The 22,219-nt window shown below is 40.4% G+C and overlaps 1 long non-coding RNA gene across 1 annotated transcript; it reads right to left on the bottom strand.

Annotated features, from left to right (window-relative positions):
- Positions 1–593: 593 nt before the first annotated feature.
- Positions 594–16,260, bottom strand: LOC138823494 (uncharacterized). Its single transcript, XR_011370840.1, has 4 exons — positions 16,215–16,260; positions 15,081–15,170; positions 1,689–1,808; positions 594–681 (listed from the first exon to the last, which is right to left on the bottom strand). It is a non-coding gene; the product is annotated as an uncharacterized lncRNA (long non-coding RNA).
- Between the last annotated feature and the right edge of the window lie 5,959 nt (positions 16,261–22,219).

Consider the following 22,219-nt stretch of genomic DNA (forward strand, 5'->3'; position numbering starts at 1 on the left):
ATTTGTTTGTATCCTTGAAATGCCAGAAGTGTTGGGGAAACAATGAGGGAGCAGAGAGGACAGGAGGAAGAGAGAGCAGAATGTTCTTTAATAGCTTCAGAAAAACAATAACCCGAGCAGGAAATAAAACACAAAGAAGTTCTGCTTGCCATAGAAGTGAGGCTGACAAGACAATTGTCCCAGCTGTATGGTAGGTATAAAGGCTTGGGAGGTGACAGACTGGGGAACTCACAGGGTTCTTTCCAATAGCCATCTTTGCAAGGACCCCCACATTATGTACAAGACTCAGTATACAAATGAAATAAAGGAGTCCAAATGAAGGAAAACATGCAGGTAAAGGTACTAAAATGTACAGCTTTGTCCTTCACAGTCTTCTTTCAATTTGTCTTGATGCTTTATACTTACTGTTTAACATCATTCTAAGAAAAATGAACATTTTTAAATACTAGGAGCATTTTACTAATCATGTTTACATTCTGTAATGTCAGATTTAAAGGCAAATATAGAAGCATAAATTAATACACAGGATCACAGAAATCATGCAATTCCTATTTTATAGCTGACATCAACAGGTATACTTTCATCCTACCTGAGTGGAGAAGACTGCACCAAGCTAACTTTAGGGCTCTGTCTCACTTCTTGCTGCACATCATTCTGCCACGTCTCTCTACCTTCACCTCACTGGTGGAGGAAAGGATTGAAAGAAAAAGAACTGGTGATTGTCTTGTCTTTCCCTTTCCTCCCATTTCCAGCATCACTGGCTGCCTAATTCAGTAAAACAATGTGGGTAAGAGAGGACCCGATAGTGCTCTTTGGTCACTCGTGTTGCTTAGAATGTTATCATCTTCCTTCTGTCCACAGAGCACATTCAGAATTGCAGCATGGATTGAAGACCTGTCTGCATCTTTGCTTACAGTTGTAGACTCATATACTTACTTTGTGTTTGTCTGGAGTCTTGCTAAATTCCCTGTCATGGGCCCACTGAATAAAGAGGGAGGACATTGAAAATAGGGTGGTAAGTATCAGTGGCACTCACATACTGTGCCTGTTCTCTGCTTGTACTCATGCTCTGCTGTCTCATCAGACTTTGCTTACAGAACACAGATTCGGAGACAAAATTATCAAGACTTTTGAGGCAGAGACAGCACAGCATTAACCCAATGTAGGTCCTGCACACAGTCTTGGAGCTGATTTCCTTAGGTTTATAAACTTCCTCAGGAAACTTCAGTCTACCCAGAAAAACCCACGGTCTTCCCAGATGACTGAACTCAGTATCCTATAGGATCAGGACAATCTCATGATATTCTTCCTCAACCTACTGTGGTGGATGGAATAATATTTCAAAAAAAATCACTTCCCGGAAATAACATTGAAAGGCACCTGTCCCTATTCAGGTAGTAGGAGGATCTGGAGGCCAGAAGTGAGGTAGGTGCATGTTCAACTGGGTCTGGGCAGAGAGAGGGAGTGGCCAGCTGCATGGTGGGAACTCTAGGTATGGGTGGAGCTGAGGACCAAAAGTGGACATAATGTTAACAACCATCACTATAGATTAGTTAAGAATTTCTAAGTAAGATCATCTTGGATGTAGAAAAAGCCCTGAATCTAGTGTCTACACAGGGAAAGATGAGACACACAGAGTAATGCTATGGGAAAGTGGCCATGTGAAGAACAAGATTGAAGTAACATACCTACAAACCAAGGAACATCAAGATCCACCAGAAGCAGGAATGGTTAAGGAAGACTTCTCCTGGGGAATCAGGAGGTATGGCTCTATTGACAGCTTGATTTCAGACTTCTGGCCTTCAGTACTGTGAGAGAATACATTTCTGTTAAGTCACTGTATTTGTGGTAGTTTATTATAGCAGCACTAGAAAATAATGCTCGTGGCTTTCCTTCTTTCTGCTCTACCTTCTCCACCTCACCCAACACAACCCCAACACATCTATCCTGCTATTATTCTTTAAAACCACTCAGCAGAGAGCATGGCACACAACTTTTATTCAATCAACAGTAGCTAAGCAAGCTTCCTTTTGTCTAGTGTGAAGAGGTAGCTCAATATATAGCTTTCATATAAGCAACTATAAGAGTGGCTCATGTTTCCCTAAAGATTCAACATAGGCTTGACTTTCATCCAACAAGTTCTCCCATCACTCTCTGAATAAATCTTTATATATCCCAATAGTTTTGTTGGAGTTTACTTACTTATCCCTGCTTAACAATCTAAAGGCTTCCATAACCATGGCCTTACTCAAGGTGGTACAGCTATAGTGGCAAATAAGACAAAAGAAGCCCCTGCTCTCAGGAAGCCCATGGTCCAGTGAGGAAACAGATGATACACAAGGAAACAAAAGGTAATGTAATAAGATTTCAGACAGTGATGACAACTATGGAGAATAAAAAGATTGACAAGGGGAACCATGGTAAGAATGCAAGATCTCTTTTAAATAGAATTGACAGGAAAGAGTCTCTAAAGAGATAACACTGTAGCTGAGACCTGAATACAGTCCGGGGACATACCATAAAGTCAGAGAGAAAGCACCTAAGACAGAATGTGAGTGCAAAAACAAGTTATAAGATGAATGAGAATGTCATGAGATTATAGTACAGGAGAAAAGGGGAATCTGAGAAAACGGAGTTAAAGCAAAGGTGGAACCCAGCTCATATAGAATCTCATAAGCAAGAAAAAAGGGTTATATTTTATTCTAAGGTAAGATGTTGCAGGGTTTGAGCAGACAGTGACTCTTATCAGGGAGGGCATGTCAATGGCTTAGAAGTTCCCTCACAGGACCTGGACAAGGACCAAATGCTTCTTTGGGCAAGTTCAATCCTTCATAGCACATAACTGTATTAGACTGTAAGTTCTGCTAGGGAGGGCTACAATATTCATCTTTACATCTACTTCATACAGGTAGGTACTCTGCAACCAATCCCTACTGTACATCAGCTGACAAATTCATGGGCTCATTTTAGGATCTCTGCCACTCAGTTTGAGAAAACTCTCCATCTCTAATCCATCATATCTAGAAAGTGTCCACCTTCCTAGCACTTAGCACTATCTCCAGGAAACCTTCCAGGTCCTCAGAGACATTCATACTAAGGGAGCAGAGTAAGACTTATTTGAATTTGAAAACCAGGACCATATGAAACAGGTGGTGATGACTGCAAAATGCTACCCCCACAGCTGTTGTCTCGCCATTTTCAGAAAATGGGCCAATAGGCTTCTCTTTTTATGAGATGGCATTTCTGCACCAACTGTTTTAACTTGTCCTCAGCCTGGAAATGAATTGGCAAAGGATGACAAAACCAGCCAGACTGTGGCCATTGGGAATATTCTGGTCGAAGGCTCAGGGGTACAGCAGGATACCCAGGCTCATCATGGGCCTGGAGTAGGAAGTGTGCCAGAAGGGAACATGCTTTTGCATATACTTCCTGGAGACTTACGATGTTCTTTAAGGCCAAAAATTTAAAGCTGTCCGTCATCATGATCAAGGGGCCTTGTACCCTGCTTCCAGTCCTGGCAGTATTCGGTGGAGTCAGAGGCCCATTTCCATTTCTATTTCTATCACTCTAGCTCTAGAGTGTAAGCTCCTTGACAGTTAGCCATCTTCTGTGTTCACATCCCCAGGGTCAAGCACTGGTCAGCACTCAACTATTGGTTGATTGTTAACTATACAATGCCAAATGAGTTGAATTGCTGCTAGATGTAAAACAAATCAGTAAAACAAATCAGCTACTCCAACCACTCCAAAACCTGGTATTTAAATCTGTATGCTTTATCATTGTTTACAAGGTTCTGGGGCATCTTGGTGGCTCTGATGCCTGAATCTGGCCTGATGGAACTTGGCATGTCCATGATAGTTACCCTCATTTGCCTGTGAGCAGGTAGAAGAGTAACCAGGTCTAGAATTGCCTCTGGACCATCCTAACTAGCTGTCACTGAGATTTCAGGTGGAGCAGGGTCACGTCTTTTATCATCCAGCTGACTACTCATAACCATGAAAAATCTCCAAGAATACAAGGCCTAACTCAGGAATAACACCTCATCATTTCCACCACATCAAAATGGCCAAAGCAAGTCACAGACCACCCCCAGATTTACCAGACATAGGAAATGAGATAGCATATCTTAATGGGAGAAATTGCCACATTATGTTATAAAGAATTGCAAAGTACATCATGGCAATTTGTGCAGACTACTATATATGTATAGATAGATAGGTAGGTAGGTAGATAGATAGATAGATAATTTTAATTTTATGGCTAAAAATACATGTAATATGGAAAATAGTCACTATTCCATTGCAAATACTTTAAGAAGCACTTCAAGAAGATGGGCTGTTAATTCTTAGAACTCATGCAAAATTTCATTTCTCATCATGTTGGCTCTTAGGCTCTAGAAGTATTGGAAGCAGAGATTCAGTTATTTGATTCCTCCTTGTGGTAGGGAAAGAGTAGAAATAATAAGAATCATGGTGTTTATTATTTTTAAATAACAGCAAATGGGGCAAGAGCAATACCCATCTCACAACTACCAACTACAGACCAAACGACTGCTACCTTAAGTATTCATTGTTTCCAATCCTTACAAATCTCAGAAGTCTTTTTCAAACATTCCCCCAATGTGGAAAGGAGCTCAGAAAAGGAACCTACATTGTCTGAGCAGTGATGGTGGAATACATGATCAGGTCTGCCTAGTTCTAAGTGAGAGCTTTGTCCATTATGCCAAGCTCATATCTAACCATTCCAGGAAGAGAATCCAAATTGGGGAAGTAATTCACTTTATATAGCTTGACCCTCGGATACTTTAGAACACTCAAGCTCCATGGTACCATCTTGCTTCTGCTAGAAAAAAATGTCTTCTGGTCAATACAAGGTCAAAGTTTTAGTAGCCATGAGGGCAGCTATGTTATTAAGGATTCTATTGTCTGGTTACTTAGGAAAAGAGTATAGCTTAATTTTATTAATTCATATTGATTTATCTAGCTTGGCTCTTCCCACAAAGGATTTGAGAAAACTTAAACAAAAACAATACAGCTGAAAATAGAATCCCGGAAATCAGACGCTGGTAGGATGTATTCCCAGAACTACTTTTTCCCTGATATCTTTTACTGTTCTATGTGGACAAAATGAGAAATCATCACCACTGTATCTCAGCTTTGGAAGAGGCACAGTGTGCCTCCAACCAGAGAACATAAAAACCACTAGGGAATATGTTTAGAATGCATATTACTTAGCCCTACTCCCAGGCCCTGATTCAGACCTTCTGTGTAGAACCTTAAAAGGTGTTTCAAATAAGTTTTTAATTCCCCCAGGCAATTATATTGCTAGGGACACATAGAAAAATCTGATAAAGAAGACCTGATAAAAATCCAGAGTACTTAACAATGAAGGAATTGTCTTAATAGCATTCACTGCAAATTTACATACTTCTTTAGAGTCTTCCATATACTGAGCCCAGTGCTTTGCATCAGAAGTTGAAAGATTAGCAGACAAAGATCCTTGCTCCTAAGACTTCAAGTCTAACTACAAAACAGTGAATTACATAACCAATGGTGGTTCATCCTTCTTAGTGCCACAACTTACAAGCATAAATCTTTTGAGGATAGCTCATGAGTTTCATCACAAGGAAGTGAGGATGGTAGATAGCCTGGACTCCACAGGTAAACCTCTGTTGAACTTCTGCTGTTGAAAGCATCTGGCTTGGAACTGGCTGATGGTATTGTCTAACAGAAAAGACTATTCTCCACTAGGAAGGAAAGAGGGCAGGGTCTGACAAAGCTGGGCACTGCATTGAATGTTAGGTTGAGAATTTTGGTTTTTATTTTCATATCAATGGGAATCCAGTGCTTTTTTTAGAGTTTTAGCTTAAGTTTCATTTATTTTACCAACAGCAGCATATCTAAAATATCACTCAGACTCACTGATGGAGATCAGATGGGAGGGATAAAGAGGGACTAGTTGGCCTATGTGTGTATAGAGAGAGAAGGTGACAGATAACCTGCAGGCTAAGAACTAGAGGAACAGTAATGGGAAGGGACTAGTGAGGTCTGTTAGTTGAATGGACTCTACCAGAGGACCCAGCCTTGCCAAGCAGGCAGGTGATTTTGGCAGCATCCGCTAGCACTAATCAACAAGTTTGGCTGGAACCTTTCTCCTCACAAGAACCCAGCATGATGGCTTCAACAGCTTGCCTTGGTATGGGACTGGCAAGTCCACTGCAACATAGGCAGCCTGCCGGAAGCCATGTGCCCTGCTTAATTCTTCCACAAACCTACTGCTTGCAGTTATGCAGACATATTCAACCTTTATATGGTTAAGGCTTCTTAAATTCCCAAGGAAAGGTGGCAGAGAGCTGTTCCCGCCCAAGCACAGTGATGGAGAGGAAAATTGTCAGAAGTGATTCTTGGCTGAGATTGGCAACATACTCTGTCACTGGAACCTATCAATAGACCAGGCTGATGATGTTTTTCACTTAACACCTAGCGACAGGGCTGTCAGAAACTGGCAGGAGATTCCTGCATGCCCTGCCAAGAAAGAGGAACATGAAAATCTGTCGAAATCCATGCTTGTTAATAAATATACCCCTGGAATTCTTTTTTAAGGAACTCAAGGCTTCAGATGTCTAGGCAGTATTTGCCAGGGATTCAGACAGTACAGCCGTGCCAAGAGGTTTCTCTCCAGCACCAGTGTCCACATGACTTTGATTACAGGAAGAAGGGGAAGTCAGAGGGATAGTGAAGGGCAGACCTAAAGATACTAATCTCTATAAAGTCAGTGCAGGGTGAAAAGCATATGACACAACCATCCAGACTCTTTTGACATACTGTAGGCCACTGGGGCCACTGAGGTAACTGGGCATGGGGAATTTGACACTAGAAGACTTCAGAATCTCCTGTGCTGGCAAAGGACTCTGGGAGGCCTGGGCCTGGTCCCTCCAGACATTGCCCTAAATGTCTTTTTGCTATGCAAATTTTGTTTTTCATTATAAGAAATCTTACCTTGGGTCTGAATTATAAACTAAATATTGTGAGACATCTGCATGCATCACCAAACCTGGGGGTGGTCTTCTGGACTTAGGAATATGGTTAACTCAAAGCCAAGCCAATAGTCATAAATGTATGTTAATAATTAGCATAAGAATGATTTGTTACCAAAAATAAAACTAAGGGAGATACACAGGATAAAGTGAAAATATCTAAACCAGAGGTAACCACCAAATAAAACCACAACCAGACTGACCTATACCCCCTGAAGTTATTTATTCAACTACTAGCTACTCCAAATGGTAACTTTTCCAATCTAAGAGTCTGTAAAGTATCCTCTTTATGGGGTCAAGATAGCCAAAAATAGATGAATTTGCCTCTGATTAAAATTGTAGATAAGTTACCATTCCTAAGGCCATATGGCAGAAACAGCAACCCTAGGAGCATTATCTTGTTAATCCTTAATCTACCTCTCTGGAAGAGGCACAGTACTCTAAGCAGGTAAGTAAACAAGTACTGTTAATACTGTATTAGTGTCCTGTGCCTGCCACAACAAACTGCCACAAACTAGGAAGCTTAAAACATATAACCCTTTAAGATTTCAATAAAGTAGCAGGATACAAAAACAACATATAAAAAGTGCTGTCTTGTCTATAAATAATAAACTCACTGAAAAAGAAGTCAGGAAAGCAATTTCACTCACAATAACCTTTAAAAAATAACAAAATAGCCAGGCGCTGGTGGCTCATACCTATAATCCTAGCTACTCAGGAAGCTGAGATCTGAGGATCACAGTTCAAAGCCAGCACAGGCAGAAAAGTCTGTGAGACTCATATCTCCAATAAACCACTAGAAAACCAGAAGTGGCACTATGGCTCAAGAGGCAGAGCGCTCGCCTTGAGCTGAAGAGTATAGGGACAGCACCCAGGCCCAGGATTCAAGCCTCATGACCAACAAAAACAAAAAGAAAAAGAAAAAAATACCTAGGCATAAATTTAACCAAAGAGGTCTAAAAATCTTTGCAATGAAACATAAAGCCCTGAAGAAACAAACTGAAGATAATTCAAGAAGATGGAAATACTTGGCCTGGATCAGCATAATTAATAAAACACCATATTATCAGAAGAGATCCACAAATTCAATACAATATCCATCAAAATCCCAATGTTATATTAATAGGAATAGAAAAGTCAATTCAAAAATTCATGTGGAAACACAAAAGACCCTAAATACCCAAAGTAAACATGCATACAACTACAATGCCAAAAGTATCACAATATCTGATTTCAAACTATACTACAGAGCCATGGTAATAAAAGTAGCATGGTACTGGCACAGAAGAGACACAGCTTAATAGAATAGGAAAAAAAATAAATTCATGAAGCTAATCTATCTGACTCTTGGCCAACTTAGTGAGGGGAATATATATCCACAAAAGCATGTATGTACTTAGAAACCAAGCTGTAGAGATTAAGGAGTGTTGATCTCTCAAGATTGTTAAATTGTCAAGATCTATATGGCATTGTGATAGAACTAGTTAACTAGCTTTTGATATATAATAACTATTTTCTACGGACTGATTAAATGTTTCAGAGGATTGTGTTCTTTGAATATGTACACATGCCCACATTAGAGGAAAGATAACCTCTTAAAACAAATGGTGCTAATCAAAAAAAAAAAAAAAAGAACCTCGGGGAAGGTAGGGAGGGAGGGGATGGTAGGGGGAAAACAATGGAGGGGGTAACAATGTTCAAGAGGAAGTGTACTCATTACCTCACTCATGTAACTGTAACCCTCTGTATAGTATCTTTACAATAAAAAAAAAAAACAAGTGGTGCTGAGAAAAGTAGACATTCACATCCAGAAGATTAAAACTAGATGCCTTTCTCTCATCCTGTTTAAAAATCAATTCAGAATATATCAGACCTTAATATAAGACCTGTGACTTTGAAGCCACTAGGGGAAACACATCTGTAAAATCTCTTGTTCCAAACAAGGTCACATTCACAGGTTCTGCTAATGAAGCCATAGACACAGCTTTTGAGAGTCACCATCCAGCCCACAACATACACCAAAGCTTAGTTCCCTGCTATCTCAGACTAGCAACCTAATCTTTCAGTATGTCACAGGATTACTCTGATAAGATCATACATGAAAAACAATTTACAAGTGGTCTGACCCATCCTCAGAGTCCAGTAAATATTAGCTATTATCAGTGTTTATCACCATACAATTGTTCATAAGAAGAACTAGGATGTGAACTGGCATGTGTAACTACTATTTACTCATACCTGAATTAGAGAAATCTTTATAGACTCAGGGATCACGCTCCCATCAACCTTGTAATTCCTCATTGGCCCACAGCCTGCAAAGGGGCAGAGTTCCCCCAGGACTTCCTCCTGAAGCCCTCAAAGAATAATTCTGGAGCATCTTGGCTTTTCTGTTTCACCATCTCAAAAACCCGACAGTAATTACAGCTGCCACTCTAGAGTGCTTTGAGGGTTATTGAGTTAATGACTATAAAGTCTGTGGAACTCTTCAGAAGAAAAAAGCCATAAAACCCAGATAAATAAACCAATCAGCACGTGTTTACTATGTCCACAGGGTGTACAGTCCTGTGCTTGAAAATAAAGAATAAAGGAGAAAAAAGCAAAAGAAAAGAAGAAAGAATGTTAGTTCAACCAAAATCTTTCCAGGCCAGAGTACAAAGGACAGCCATAAACTAAAGAATTATCACCCTCCAAGGCTACAAAATGAAGGAGGTACCTATAAACCCATAAGAAAAAGATATAGATTGAAAAAGAAAAAACAAAAAACAAAAACAAAAACCAGGTCAGAGGATTTGGGGGTAGGCAGCTTATAAGAAAACATAGCTAGCCTATATGAAATGAAGAGAAACATGACTATCCTCACAATTAATAAAAACAAAAATAAAATATCATTATCAGTTCTGATGCAGGAATTTTTAACTTTTAGTTTTCTGACAAACAGTATATAAACTGTGTATGTAAGGGAATTAGCTCCCTCAATCCACTTAGGAGGAAAATATAAATTGGAGTAACTTCTGGGAAAGTAATTAAGTGCAAGAGTAATTAATATGTATATATATATATATATTAATATATATCCCATCTCCTGAAACCCATTATAATCATCCTGTTAATATGGTCCCAATACCTAAGGAGAGAAGAAGAAAGGAAAGGAAAGAAAAGGAAAGGAAAAGAAAGGTGGCTTTTACTGATTCAATGGGCCACTCTACAGGATGAAGTCATCTTGAAAAGGATAATTAGACCTCCAATTGGTTTTTATTTTATTTTATTTTCTTGCCTGCAGTTGGCAAGCAGGGAGATTGTGTTACCTCCATAGCCGCCAACAGCAAAGCACGGTTCCCCCTATTTCCATAGCAAACCCGTGAAAGAGAGAAGCCTGCTGGTGCAAACTGCTTTGATGGGAGGAAGCATCTAAAATGCATTTTAATTTCAATTTGTGTGAATCTTTTGTATCAAATTACAGATCTGGGGCAGGATGCAGCTCAGTGAAGAATCCATTTTCCATCACTTTGGATGTATTCGTTGTGCTATCAAGGGGTGAAATAATTATGGCTGAAATCCTATCTGTGTTGTGACTGCTTCTGTCCCATTTACCATGTTGATCAGGTCAGGCAGCAGACAAAGGGTTGGTATTCACACTACTGCTTCCCATACCCCACACCGAGGCACAAGAATGACCAATAATCCCCAGGCAAGTTGACAAGTCTAAGGGGCTTCTCACTCAAAAGCAACCATGCCCATGTCTGATGCTAACTACATGATCACCAGTCAACTAGGACCAGCCAAGGTGGCTTGAACAAACTAAAATAGAAGCTGGAACAATTCATTAAGCAGTGGAATTGTACAAAACCACTAAGTAACTGATTATCAGTTGCTGATTTACCTAGTTGCTTTATGCATGTGAGAATGAACCTTCATTTAGAGGCCTAAATATAAAGGGCTAGCAAAGCCACTAATGCTTAAATATTTCTTCTTTCTCTGGTCTGACACATCAGGATGGTCACTTTAGGGGTGCACAAATTCTTATTCAAGGTAAATGAGGTTACTGGATTAGATCTCCTAGATCTCCTTGACTGGACTGTCTCATCCAGCTACTGTGTGTGTTGGCTGCTACCAGCTCACAGATGCCTATGATCTCTGCAAGGTCATCTAGGAATGACTCTTTACACCAGAAGTTACAGGGGAAGCCAGTCTTAAAACTGGTGTAAAAGGCCATCCCCCTGGCCTTTGATATCTGTAACATGACATATCCAGGACACCACTCTCCATGGATCAGGTTAAGGTTGATAACCTTATCTTTAAGAGGAACACACTATCCTCTCCTCTTCACACTCTCACATTATTTTCCTGAGAGCAGACCTTCCAGAAGTCCTGTGTGCCCAAACTGCTATCACAGGCTGTACTTCTAGAGAACCCAACTGCACTGGAGTTGCCTATCACTGCTAGAGTAAATTACTAAATAATGTAAATGGATTATCTTACAATTCTGAAGGCTGCATTTGTCAGGGCTGCATTCATTCCATAAGCTCCAGGGAACAATCCATCCCTTGCTTTTCACAATGCTAGAAGCTGCCTGCATTCCTTGCCTCATAGCCCCACATCACTCTGACCTGTGTTCAGTTCTGGCCCTGGGACTCTTATCCTGTCATCCATAAATATCTGCCATCTGACAGGAGGTATTGGGTAGCTGTGCCAGTCATGGTTATGGCAGGAAACAGATGGTATGCCAAAGGATTAGGTAAGATAAGGAGAACCAAAAAGAGATGAGACAACCCAGAAATTGCAAAAAGGGGAAGCTGCTACCACCCTCAAAGTTGAAGGGGATACATTAAGTGAGGGTAAGCAGACTTCAGTAAGATCTCCAAGCACTGAGAAAGGGTCACCTTACAGGAGATACACAGAAAAACACAACCACTAAAACTCATGCCCCATCAGAAAGTGAGCCAGGAATTCAAACGTGCTCAACTCCATTTCTTCCTTCCCTCCAGTTTCCTGCCTAGTGCCTCCTGTTGGCCAAACCCAATGAGAAGTCAAAGGGCAGGAGAACTAACAGATGAGTCCACAGAGGTACACATAGAAGATGTCAGCTTAATGGCTAAGTATAAATCAAGCCACACAAACAGAAATAAAAATCAACTTACCTCTCAGAAGCTTTTATTTCTATGAAATAGACAACAGATACCAGAGAAACTTAAAAAAACTTATTTGGAAATCTAATTTTGCACTTCAATAACACATACCTTGGTAGACAGCCAGATAACAACTCAGGTGTCTGGAGCACCCCTTCCCCTAGCAGCCTGATAAAAGATGCTTCTTCAGAACAGGATGGGAGCATTCGAGGATAGTGCTTGGCTCTTTACTATCCTCTGTGGCAGCAGATATTGCTAAGATTATGATGCCTGTCTCCACCCACAGTGATTTTGGCACTTTCTAGTAATCATGTCTCAGAGAATCAATGTCACTTTTCTTCAGTTACCAGGTCTCAATTGTGATGAGCCAGCAGATACTTTACTCACTACCCTGCTCCTCAGTCACCTCAGGAACTTGTTTCAAAAAGGGATATCTGTGATCAATTTCCAGTGAGAAACATATAAAAATTTCTACTCAACTTTGCAGGTTTTAAGTAGGATTGTTCTCAAAAATCTATCGCCTGAATCTCCATCTCTATGCTGCCGCTAGCTCTCCTGCACTCAGGACATCCTCACTCAGCAAAGCTGCCAGCAGTAAGACTCAGCCCATTGTGACTACCTCAGCCTCTCATGCCATTTCCTTCCTCAGAATTCTTCTGCAGTTGATGACATCAACCACTTGTTTTACCGTCTCACATTGCTTTGCTTTGGAGGCCATATTTTCTTTCTTTAAATACATTTACTTTTATCTCCAACTATATTATCAACCAGAGGATACAAACACAAACTCAAGTGTCTGTAGGAACCAAGTAATTAGAGGTTATGATCGCTGGATCAGAACACCATTAATCAGGACTGGAAAGAACACTTGCCTCTCCTAAAATATATGTCCATATTGATTATGTCTATACATTAAGTCTACTATTTGTCAAGGAAGTCAGAAATCGGGACACGTATTTATTTGAAATCATTTGTCTCTCAAACGTTAGTAACTTCCTACCAAAAGAAGCTTGTGTTTTTAGGTCCCATGGTTTCCCTTATTTGCAATATCTAGTATAGGTATGAATCAAGCGGAAAAGGTCAGATAATGTGATGTTAGGAAAACGAACCCTTAAATATGTATTTTAATGTTTTCGTTTCTTTCATGCATGTGTTTCTAACGCATTTATAAGATTATTTCTTTGTTGCTTTGTATGTCCCTCCCCCACAGTGTAACCCCCGCTTTCACTATATTTGATGTCAGTATAACATGTGGAGGAGATGGGGACAAACAAGTTGTTTAAGGATTCAGGTGGACCTGTTGCAACAATAAGTACAAAATGTCATGTCAAAACCAGCTTTACCATGTCGGTGTGGGGGGAGGGAGGGGGGTATGATTGGGTGGGGGGGAAGGGGGAGGCTGGGAAGGGAGGTGAAGGGTAAACAAAGGAGGAGGCTGCAATGCTTGGTAAGAAATGTATGCATTATCCTGCCCATGTAATTGTAACCCCTCTGTACAGTATGTTCTCAAATAAAATAAAATTAAATTAAATTAAAAAAAAAGAAGCCTGTGTTTTGCTGAATAATATCTGTTTTACATCAGACAAAAGGCAGGGTCAAAATAGTCCTCCTTCAGGACCAACTGAACCCAACATGACAGCTTGGGAGAATGCTAAGGCCCCAGCAGGTCTTGAAATTCACATTTTGTTAGCAGAATTGACTGGGGTCTGATTTTTCTAGAAACAGCCTGAAAGTTTGCATCAAAACTCAATCTCAGGAAGGAGATTTTAGGCTGTCTTGATTAAAGATTAAAGCCAGAGCAATGTTATGCTGAGGTGAGAGGTGATAATGACTTGGTTTTTCACAAACATTTGTGCAATATTTGACATCTAGAATGCTGGACACAAGAGACACTTCCCAGGAACAAGATAACCTCCCTCTTCTCAGAAGTCTAAATGTGAAATACATGGGGAAGCTGACAAGGGAGGATAGGAATAAGGCATACAAAAAAGAGGAATGCAGATGGCCAACTAAAGCACACAAAAAAGGACTTCATCATCACCAGTGTTCAAAGACATTTAAAGGAAAAGCACTTCACCTAGGCAAAAATTAAGATGCAATAATACTGACATAGGGAAATGGTTATTCTCAAAACTGCAGGTGGGAATATAATTTGGTAAAGGTACTTCTGAGGCAATGAACCACTACCATTCGCATGTAGATGGGCATCTCCTGTGCCAGCAATTCCACTTCTTTGCAGCTACCCGGAGAAACACTCTCAGTACACAGACATATTCAAGATGCTCAGAGAAACATCCAGATGTGTGTCAGTAGAAAGACTGTCAGAGCAAGCTGTCATCTGTGGTCATACAACAAAGCACTGTACAGTACACGATAGTAAGATAGATCGATATGTCCCAACATGGAAAGTTTCTGCGATTCAGTGCTTATTTAAATAACACTAATGTTAAATAATACCACACATTTTCTATGATATATACCCATAGTAAAAAAAATAGATTTTTCAGTTTAAAGAACTTACACCAAACTCATAACAGTAACAGTTTCTTATATGAACTTAGAGACTGCTGGTGAGGGTCAAGATAACTTGAGACTTATTAGTTAATCTTTGAAAAATCATTTGTCCACATTACCTGTGTGGTTGAAAAAGTGTAAAGTAGATATATGATTGCTTTGTGGATCTATTATCTTTAAGACATCCTGTTCCCCTTTCTTAAAAGCCCCAGACTCATATTTCTTACAAAAACATTACAGAGCCATTTTTGGTTGATTATTATGGTGACAGTCCTATCAGTTCGCTACATGATTATCTTCACCTTTCCCCAAGTTTGAGACCTATTTTTTCTTTAAAAATGTATTTTCCTCCCTGCCCCTGCCCCCTTTCTCCTCCCCAAAAACAAGAAGCTATTCAGACTCACGTTTTGAGGCAACCTTGATACACTCAATCAGCAGGAACCTCGAAATTCCTGCGATAAATGTTCTGTTGGCTGCTAGGATCTTCTGGGAACCTGCAGCAAGGATAAGTTAGAGGTTTTATGGCTAAAGGGGACAGGCAACAAAGCCTGACTCCACGTGCCCAGTGTGTGATACCCCAGACATCTGTCACTCATCTTGAGGGCCCAGTGTTGAGGGTCTCATGGCACACGAACAGGTAGAAGGCTTTTCCAGCCTACCTTGTGGTGAAGACGCTTGCCCATGACCAAGACCCCTCCTACCACGTCCTGTCCACATTTGGAAGTGGTAGAATCATGATAGCCCACGTGGTAAAGCCAAGCCTCTGCTTCCCCTAGCAATTTTCTAGGCTCTGCAGTCTGGTTGATTGTGAGCAATCAACATGATGACATGTCTCAGGCTGTGGACCAGGGGTGGAGCAGTGAGGTCTTTGATGCTGGGCAGCACCTAGATCTGTATCCAGCCCTCCCCAAATCCTCTAACCGCTCAACACCACTTTGATAAATTGATTTTCTGCCTAATCAGGGTTGCTTTCTATTATTTGCATTTGAGAACTCTGACTGGCCTGGTGAGCTTATGAAAATTATTTAATGTCCTCTGTTTCTGCATGCATAAAAAAAGAAATAAAATATATTCTATATATTAAAATATATTGCATTAATGAATGTGTACAAATAGCAATATATCCACTGACTATATTTGTACATTTATATAAATTTATGAATATTATATATCCTATATAAAATCAATACAAAGGTAAAGCAGATTAAAAACTGCCCCTATACCTTTCTTCGAAGCTTTGGGGCAGTGGGGCTTGATGAGTTCTCAGGATTTATAGTAGACTGCAGTCGATTTCCACTCCTAGCATTTCATAGATAAATGGAAAGGCAAATGATACACGGCTTTTCAAGGAGGCAGGAAAATAAATTTGAAGATGGCGTTTGTGGACCTAAGCTTGAGTATAAATACACACTCCAAGCCTCCAGTGACTCATTACTTTGTGTCTAATCTGTGGTGACCTTTCATTAAAGGCCAATTTTCTGATACCAAATAACTCGCAACCATAAGCCAGCTGGCTTGGTGGCATTCACAGAACTCACCCATCCTAATATCAGTCACAGGAAACATCATTAGGATTGAAAATTTCTGGAAGAAAAAAAAAAACAACTCTCAGCCCTAGAGTGAAGTCTATGGCCAAACAGGTGACACAAGATTAATGACTTAGTTGGGCGCCCAAGCCAGCGTTCCCTCGTCAGCACAAGTAATCAAGAGGTGAGGATGTGATGGTTTGGATGGACCGCTGGGATCTAGGTGTGTAAATTAGTCTGAGTATGAGATTCTCTAGAGCCTGGAATTCAGCCTCCCCCTCTGCTCACAGGGAGAGTATAAACCCTAGGACAGAAGTGAGGCTGGAAGTCTGTTTCACAGCTCTGAAGGAGCCTTCGAAATGATCAGCCTGGGCCAGCGGAGACAAAAACTGAGCCGACCTAAAAATAAGGATGTCTCTTCCCACTTCCCTCTGGCCCTTCTACGATGCAGATACAGAGCTACCTTGTACACCACAGGGCAAAGCATTGCATTTCTCATTAAGCTGTTAACCTGGGAACTCCCAGGTTCCCCTGGACCTTCCTTCTTCCACAATCTCCTTCCATGACAAACCCCAAACTCAAATAGAGAAAATAGAAGCAAATCTCAGCCAGGAACCAAAGTGACCCTCTGCTTTAGTTCTTAAAATTATAACTAACCAGAAGAAAACATAGCTGTCTTAACTCATGATCTATTTAGTGCAGTTGAAGAAAATAACAGACATCCTTCTTCTCTTTCTTTCCACCCATATTTAGTCATGTCTTCAGGAAAAGTATAGTTCATAAAATATCTATTACTTGTTTCTCCAGCATGCTGTGAAACTCCTGTTCTTTCCTATGGAAAATTCATTCCAGGTGGTTCACATGGGCTACCCTTCCTATTCAGACACCCTCCTCAAGCTCACAGACATATGAGATCCCCACACAGCAGTGGGCACCTCAACCAGTGACTGGGCCAAGAATGTCTATATGACATAAGCCAGGCCAATCAGGTTCCTCCAACAAAGAAGCACCAAGAGAAAGTCTTCGTCCAAGACTATGTGTCATAAGGACAAGATAATTTTGAGCTGCCTCTGGTCACTTTCTGTGGAAATATGGGAGTGTAAGGAGCATGACATAAACATCCAAAGAGGTGAAAAGATAAATATAAACAAACACAGAGCCTATCAAATAAGCTATTTAAAGAATGCTGGCTAAAAGAAGATCAAAACAAGTCCATTCACATGTACCTAGAGGTTCAGAATTAGAAAGCAAGAATTCAAGTCAGGTTGATTTCACAGGCTATAAGTTAAGAGTATGGATCATGCTGCGATCCTGGCATTTCACCTCTAAGCCAGAGCCTTTCTGATCCTTCAGCATAGCACCAGAAGGGAGAAATTCCTTGTAACTCACACCAATTTACCTAAGACTTTGATATAGAGAGATACTTAATAAATGTTTTATTGGATGGTTGTGGTCTGATAAATTCAGGAGACAGGGCAGGGACTATAATCTCCCTTGATCTTAACACTATGCTCTTATTAATTGAGCTTAGGCATGTAGCTTTTTATCCACCTTGTCACAGAACTGGCTCTAATTGACTGTGTGCTGGTCAGCTGGTGCTCTGCTAGCCATGCCTCTGCAAATGACTCTTCAATGTCCATTCTCAGCTGCAAATTATTCCTATTTAAATTCATCTTTTAGTTTTAGCCTATCGACTTGATCTGTCAACATGATGTGAAATCCTGACTCTAATATCCAACTAATAAGTTTCGTCCGTTCGGCTTTGAATCATTTGGACAGGCTTGCCTAATATAAGCCTAACCTAGCAATTGACAATACAAACAAGAGGAAAGAGAAAAGGCTCCTTGTAATATTCCAGTAAAGAAACTGCCCCTCTCCTACCCCAAAACTGACATTACTAGAAAATCTTTATAGATAGATAGATAATAACAATATATATTTATGTATATGGACATATATATTATATAAGTATACACATATATAATATAATGTATAGTATATATCATAATGTATATGTTATCTATTTCAATACATTACATATTACCTATATTATATATTTATAGCATATAATATAATTGTATGTATTTATAATGTGTATTATATATTATTAAATGCCCAGTTACAAATCAACCTTTAATCATCCAGCCCATGTTTCTGCCTGTTGACTATGCAAGTTGTATGAAATATCTTGTCAGACAGCCATTTGTGAGTCATGTACATCATGGCTCTAGGCTGTTACAAAAGTACAGTAGCCCAACAACAAAAAGAGTTAAGAGCCAGTTCAAATAACCAGTTCTTGGTGAACCCATTCTGGTTCCCAGAGATCCCCACTTGCTTTTCCACTGTCATTAGTCATCTGCCTGATCATTCTGTCTGGGATTGTAGTAGTTCCCTAGTGTTAAATGCATTGACTGGTAGCTTCTAAAACAACATTCTTCCTCTTTTGAAAAGTTCAAAGTATCGCTGTAGTGAGTCTTCAGTCATCTCTCTTTTTCCTATTCGGCAAATGTTTAAAGTATGCCTATAATATTGGTCAATGGGAAGAATTTGGCATATAGAGAGTAGTAAGCAGATGGGATTGTTATTCTTGTGCAGTTCAAATGAAGATTGCTGACAATTGTATTTCAATCAAGCAGACATAATATGGGAGAATCAGTGGTGTGATTCACCAGGTCTCTCTCAGGGAGAAATAGGAGTGCTAAGTCAGTGACTGGCTGCATCTTCCTGATAGACTTCCTGTCTCATCCCTCCCCATCCCTGTCCCCATCCCCATCCCCACCCCCACCCCCATACACATCAAGGAATGTTTCTCTCTTCTTACAGCTCTAAGAAAAACAATAAGCCACTGATCAGCAAATGCTGAGATATAATGTTTACTGGGAAAGATACCAGAGATTTTTTTTTTTTGCTTTTCACTTTAGAATACTGTTTGCTACAGTCACCCATAGAGATATAAATAGGCAGCATATGGTGAAAAGGACATGTCCAGTGTGGATCAGTAATACACTAGAAGGGGCTAGAGATAAAGCTCGTACCTAGCATGTGTAAGGCTCTGGGTTGAACCCTAGTGTATCAAAGTCTGGGGGTTGGGGGAAGGAACCAGAAATATACTCAATAATCAAAACTTCATATTCCAGCACAGCAAATAATGAACTAGAAATTTCTCAGATTCAGGGATATACCCTCATGCTCCCAAAGCAATGCTTGACCCATAGCAGGTATTGGTGGAAGATAACTACATCGGTGGCCTTTGTTTTACCATGTTTCTTTTCTGTTTCTCTTAACAAAGAAATAGAATGTATGTCCTGATGGATCTTGAGTCTGGAATGAATTTATGACTTGCTTTGTCCACCAGGATGTAGCAGAAATGCAGATTCTGAGCAGAAACTTGCAGTTCTGCCACTTCTGCTATGTTCCTGCACCTCTGTCATTGCCCTAAGAACATGCCTGGGCCAATGTTCTAGATGAGATGTATAAAGAACCATTGTCATCCTGGCTGTCCACTGCTTAAGCCAAACTATCCTACCCAATGCCTATGTGCCTTCCCCCACCCTCACCCCTACCCAGATGTGTGTGAGCCTACTCACAGTCCACACAGCCACCTGGCCTGCCCTATCACACTTGAGACATGTGAGCAGTACGCTTGTTACAGAGAATTATTTTTGATACCCACCACTCTTTTGGCAGTTATACTAGAATATAAGAAGGTCAAAGAGGAAAAAAGAAGGGCATTTCAATACCAAGCTTTTTTTTGTCTTTTCTTTTTTGGTACTGGGGATAGAACCCAGGACATTGCACTTGCTAGGCAAGCACTTTTCCACTGAGCTACATCCCAGCCCAATACCAAGCTTATTAAGAAATTTACCACATATGTGATACACACTTCATGCTTGACAGATGCTTCTTATGCCAAAGGCTGTTCATGCAATAGATATGGAAAAGAAAAAACTAATCTGCCTGTAAGATTGTCATTAATATCTTGAGAAGGGACTGAGGGGAGAGGTCAAAGTAATATCTCTGTCTGTCCCATGGAGCATCCAGCGTTAGACACAGGAGACTTGGAAGTTTCAACAGATTCATAAGATGAATTTCATCTAAGCCTTGAGGCCAGGTTTCATCTCTATGAAGCAGTACTGACTTTCTGACTTCACATCTGTGCTGGGCCTTGATTTCCTTCCCTTTTATTCTACTTTTTCCCATAGGAAGACCATTCTCCCTGCTAGACAAGTCAGAATTCAAACAGCTACTGAGTGGTTCTACATTCTCTCATCTGTTAAAATCTCCCCCAAGCAGTTCTTTCCTTGTTCATCCATTTTCCCACTACATGTAAATGAAGATCTCTTTTTAGATGTCTTCAGTATGCTTTACACATTGTTGGCTTTTTGGGAGTTATAGAATGAGAGAGTTAAGAGCACAGGCTCTGGAGCCAGGGTCACATGGGTTTGCATCATGGATCTGCTACTGGGAACTGCATGACCTTGGGCAAGTTTCCTAAACTCTCTTAACTTCAATTTCTCTTTCCAGAAATGGGAGGAGTCCATGTCCATGTCAGAGGGTTGATGTGCATATCAAATGAGAAAATTATAAGCTGACTGCTAAGCAGCTACTGACACATATCAGGTACCCAATGCCCAGCCACCAGCAGGATACTTTCAATTCAGGGCCATTCTTCTGAGTTGGGGGATAGGTGAGGTTTTTTTTTTCCAATCTTTCATCTTTTCTTTTTTACTTCTGATATATCCTTTTTCCATCTCTGCTTTTCAAAGAGCTCCATACATAAATATGAGGCCACCTGTCACCATGCTACCTTTTAATCTTTATTAGAATCAACTGCTTGTGTTCATAGACAATAAGGAAGCTACATAAACAATAGCCTAGCTTCAAAATTATGAATAACAAGAGAAGATTCTGAGATGCTATTGCTAATGCTTGCCTGCTTCCCAGCCTCTATTCTCTCCATCCTCTGGGCCCAGATTTCATCAGGGGCACCTCAAGACATGGTGCCAGGCCTGAGCTCCAGCCAGGATACACCACCTTCTCTAGGATGGGTCTCCTAGGAATTAGAACACACCAAATACCCACACCCTAGCCAGAGGATGGACTTCCACTTATCTGTGGTCTGTCCTATGGGCTGTCACCCTCCAACAAGAAGCTCTACATCTTTCAGAAACACCTGTATCTGCTCAGGCTGTTCCCCAGTCACCCTATTTATGCAGGTGCTTTCTTCATGCCTACTTCCTCTGAAAGTTGCAGCCTTACCTCAAGATAGATATGGACCCCCTACTGGGTCATCCCTTTTGATGGTTTTATGTGCTGATTTTGCCAGGATACAAGACCCAGTTATTTATTTAACTGTGGAGTTGTTTTGTACATGTGGCTAGTATCTGAAATCATCTGACTTCAATTAAAAGAAATGATTCTCTATAATGTGGGTAGACTTCATCTAATTGGTTAAAAAGCCTTAAGAGCAAAACTGAGGTTTCCCAGAAGAGGAAAAAATTTTCTGACTTTAGGCTCCAACGTGAGAACCCAGCCTGGTTGCCTTCCCTGATTATCGCAGTCTGGCCAGCCCAGTGCTATGCGTATCTCCATACCCTGCTCTCTATTATTGTGCTGACAGAAACAGCTCTCTTGTTCAGGCACCCTTGCCACCTCTGCTGACCCTCACTGACCATTGTAGCTAGCAGGCCAGGCCCAAAAGGACTAAAATCTCAAATTACTGCTCTCCAGTTCACACAAAACCCAGTCATGCTCTCCATTCACAAAAAAAAAAAAAAAAAAAAAAACACTAAATTTACCTCAGGAGAGAAATTTACCAAACTGACTGTCCCTGTTATTATTAATAACAATAAAACTGATGATATATTACTAAGACAAAACACTAGCCCAGGGATTATGCTTAGCATACTTTATGCATGACTTTGCTTAATCCTCGTGGCATCCTACGTGGTAGAAATTATTGTTATTCTCACTTCTCCAAAGAAGGAATCAAGAGTGAGCCCCTGGAGCCTGACTAG

Source organism: Dipodomys merriami, unplaced genomic scaffold (genome assembly GCF_024711535.1).
Source record: "Dipodomys merriami isolate MVZ:Mamm:240054 unplaced genomic scaffold, mDipMer1.0.p SCAF_120, whole genome shotgun sequence".
In the NCBI taxonomy this organism is placed as follows: Eukaryota; Metazoa; Chordata; class Mammalia; order Rodentia; family Heteromyidae; genus Dipodomys; species Dipodomys merriami.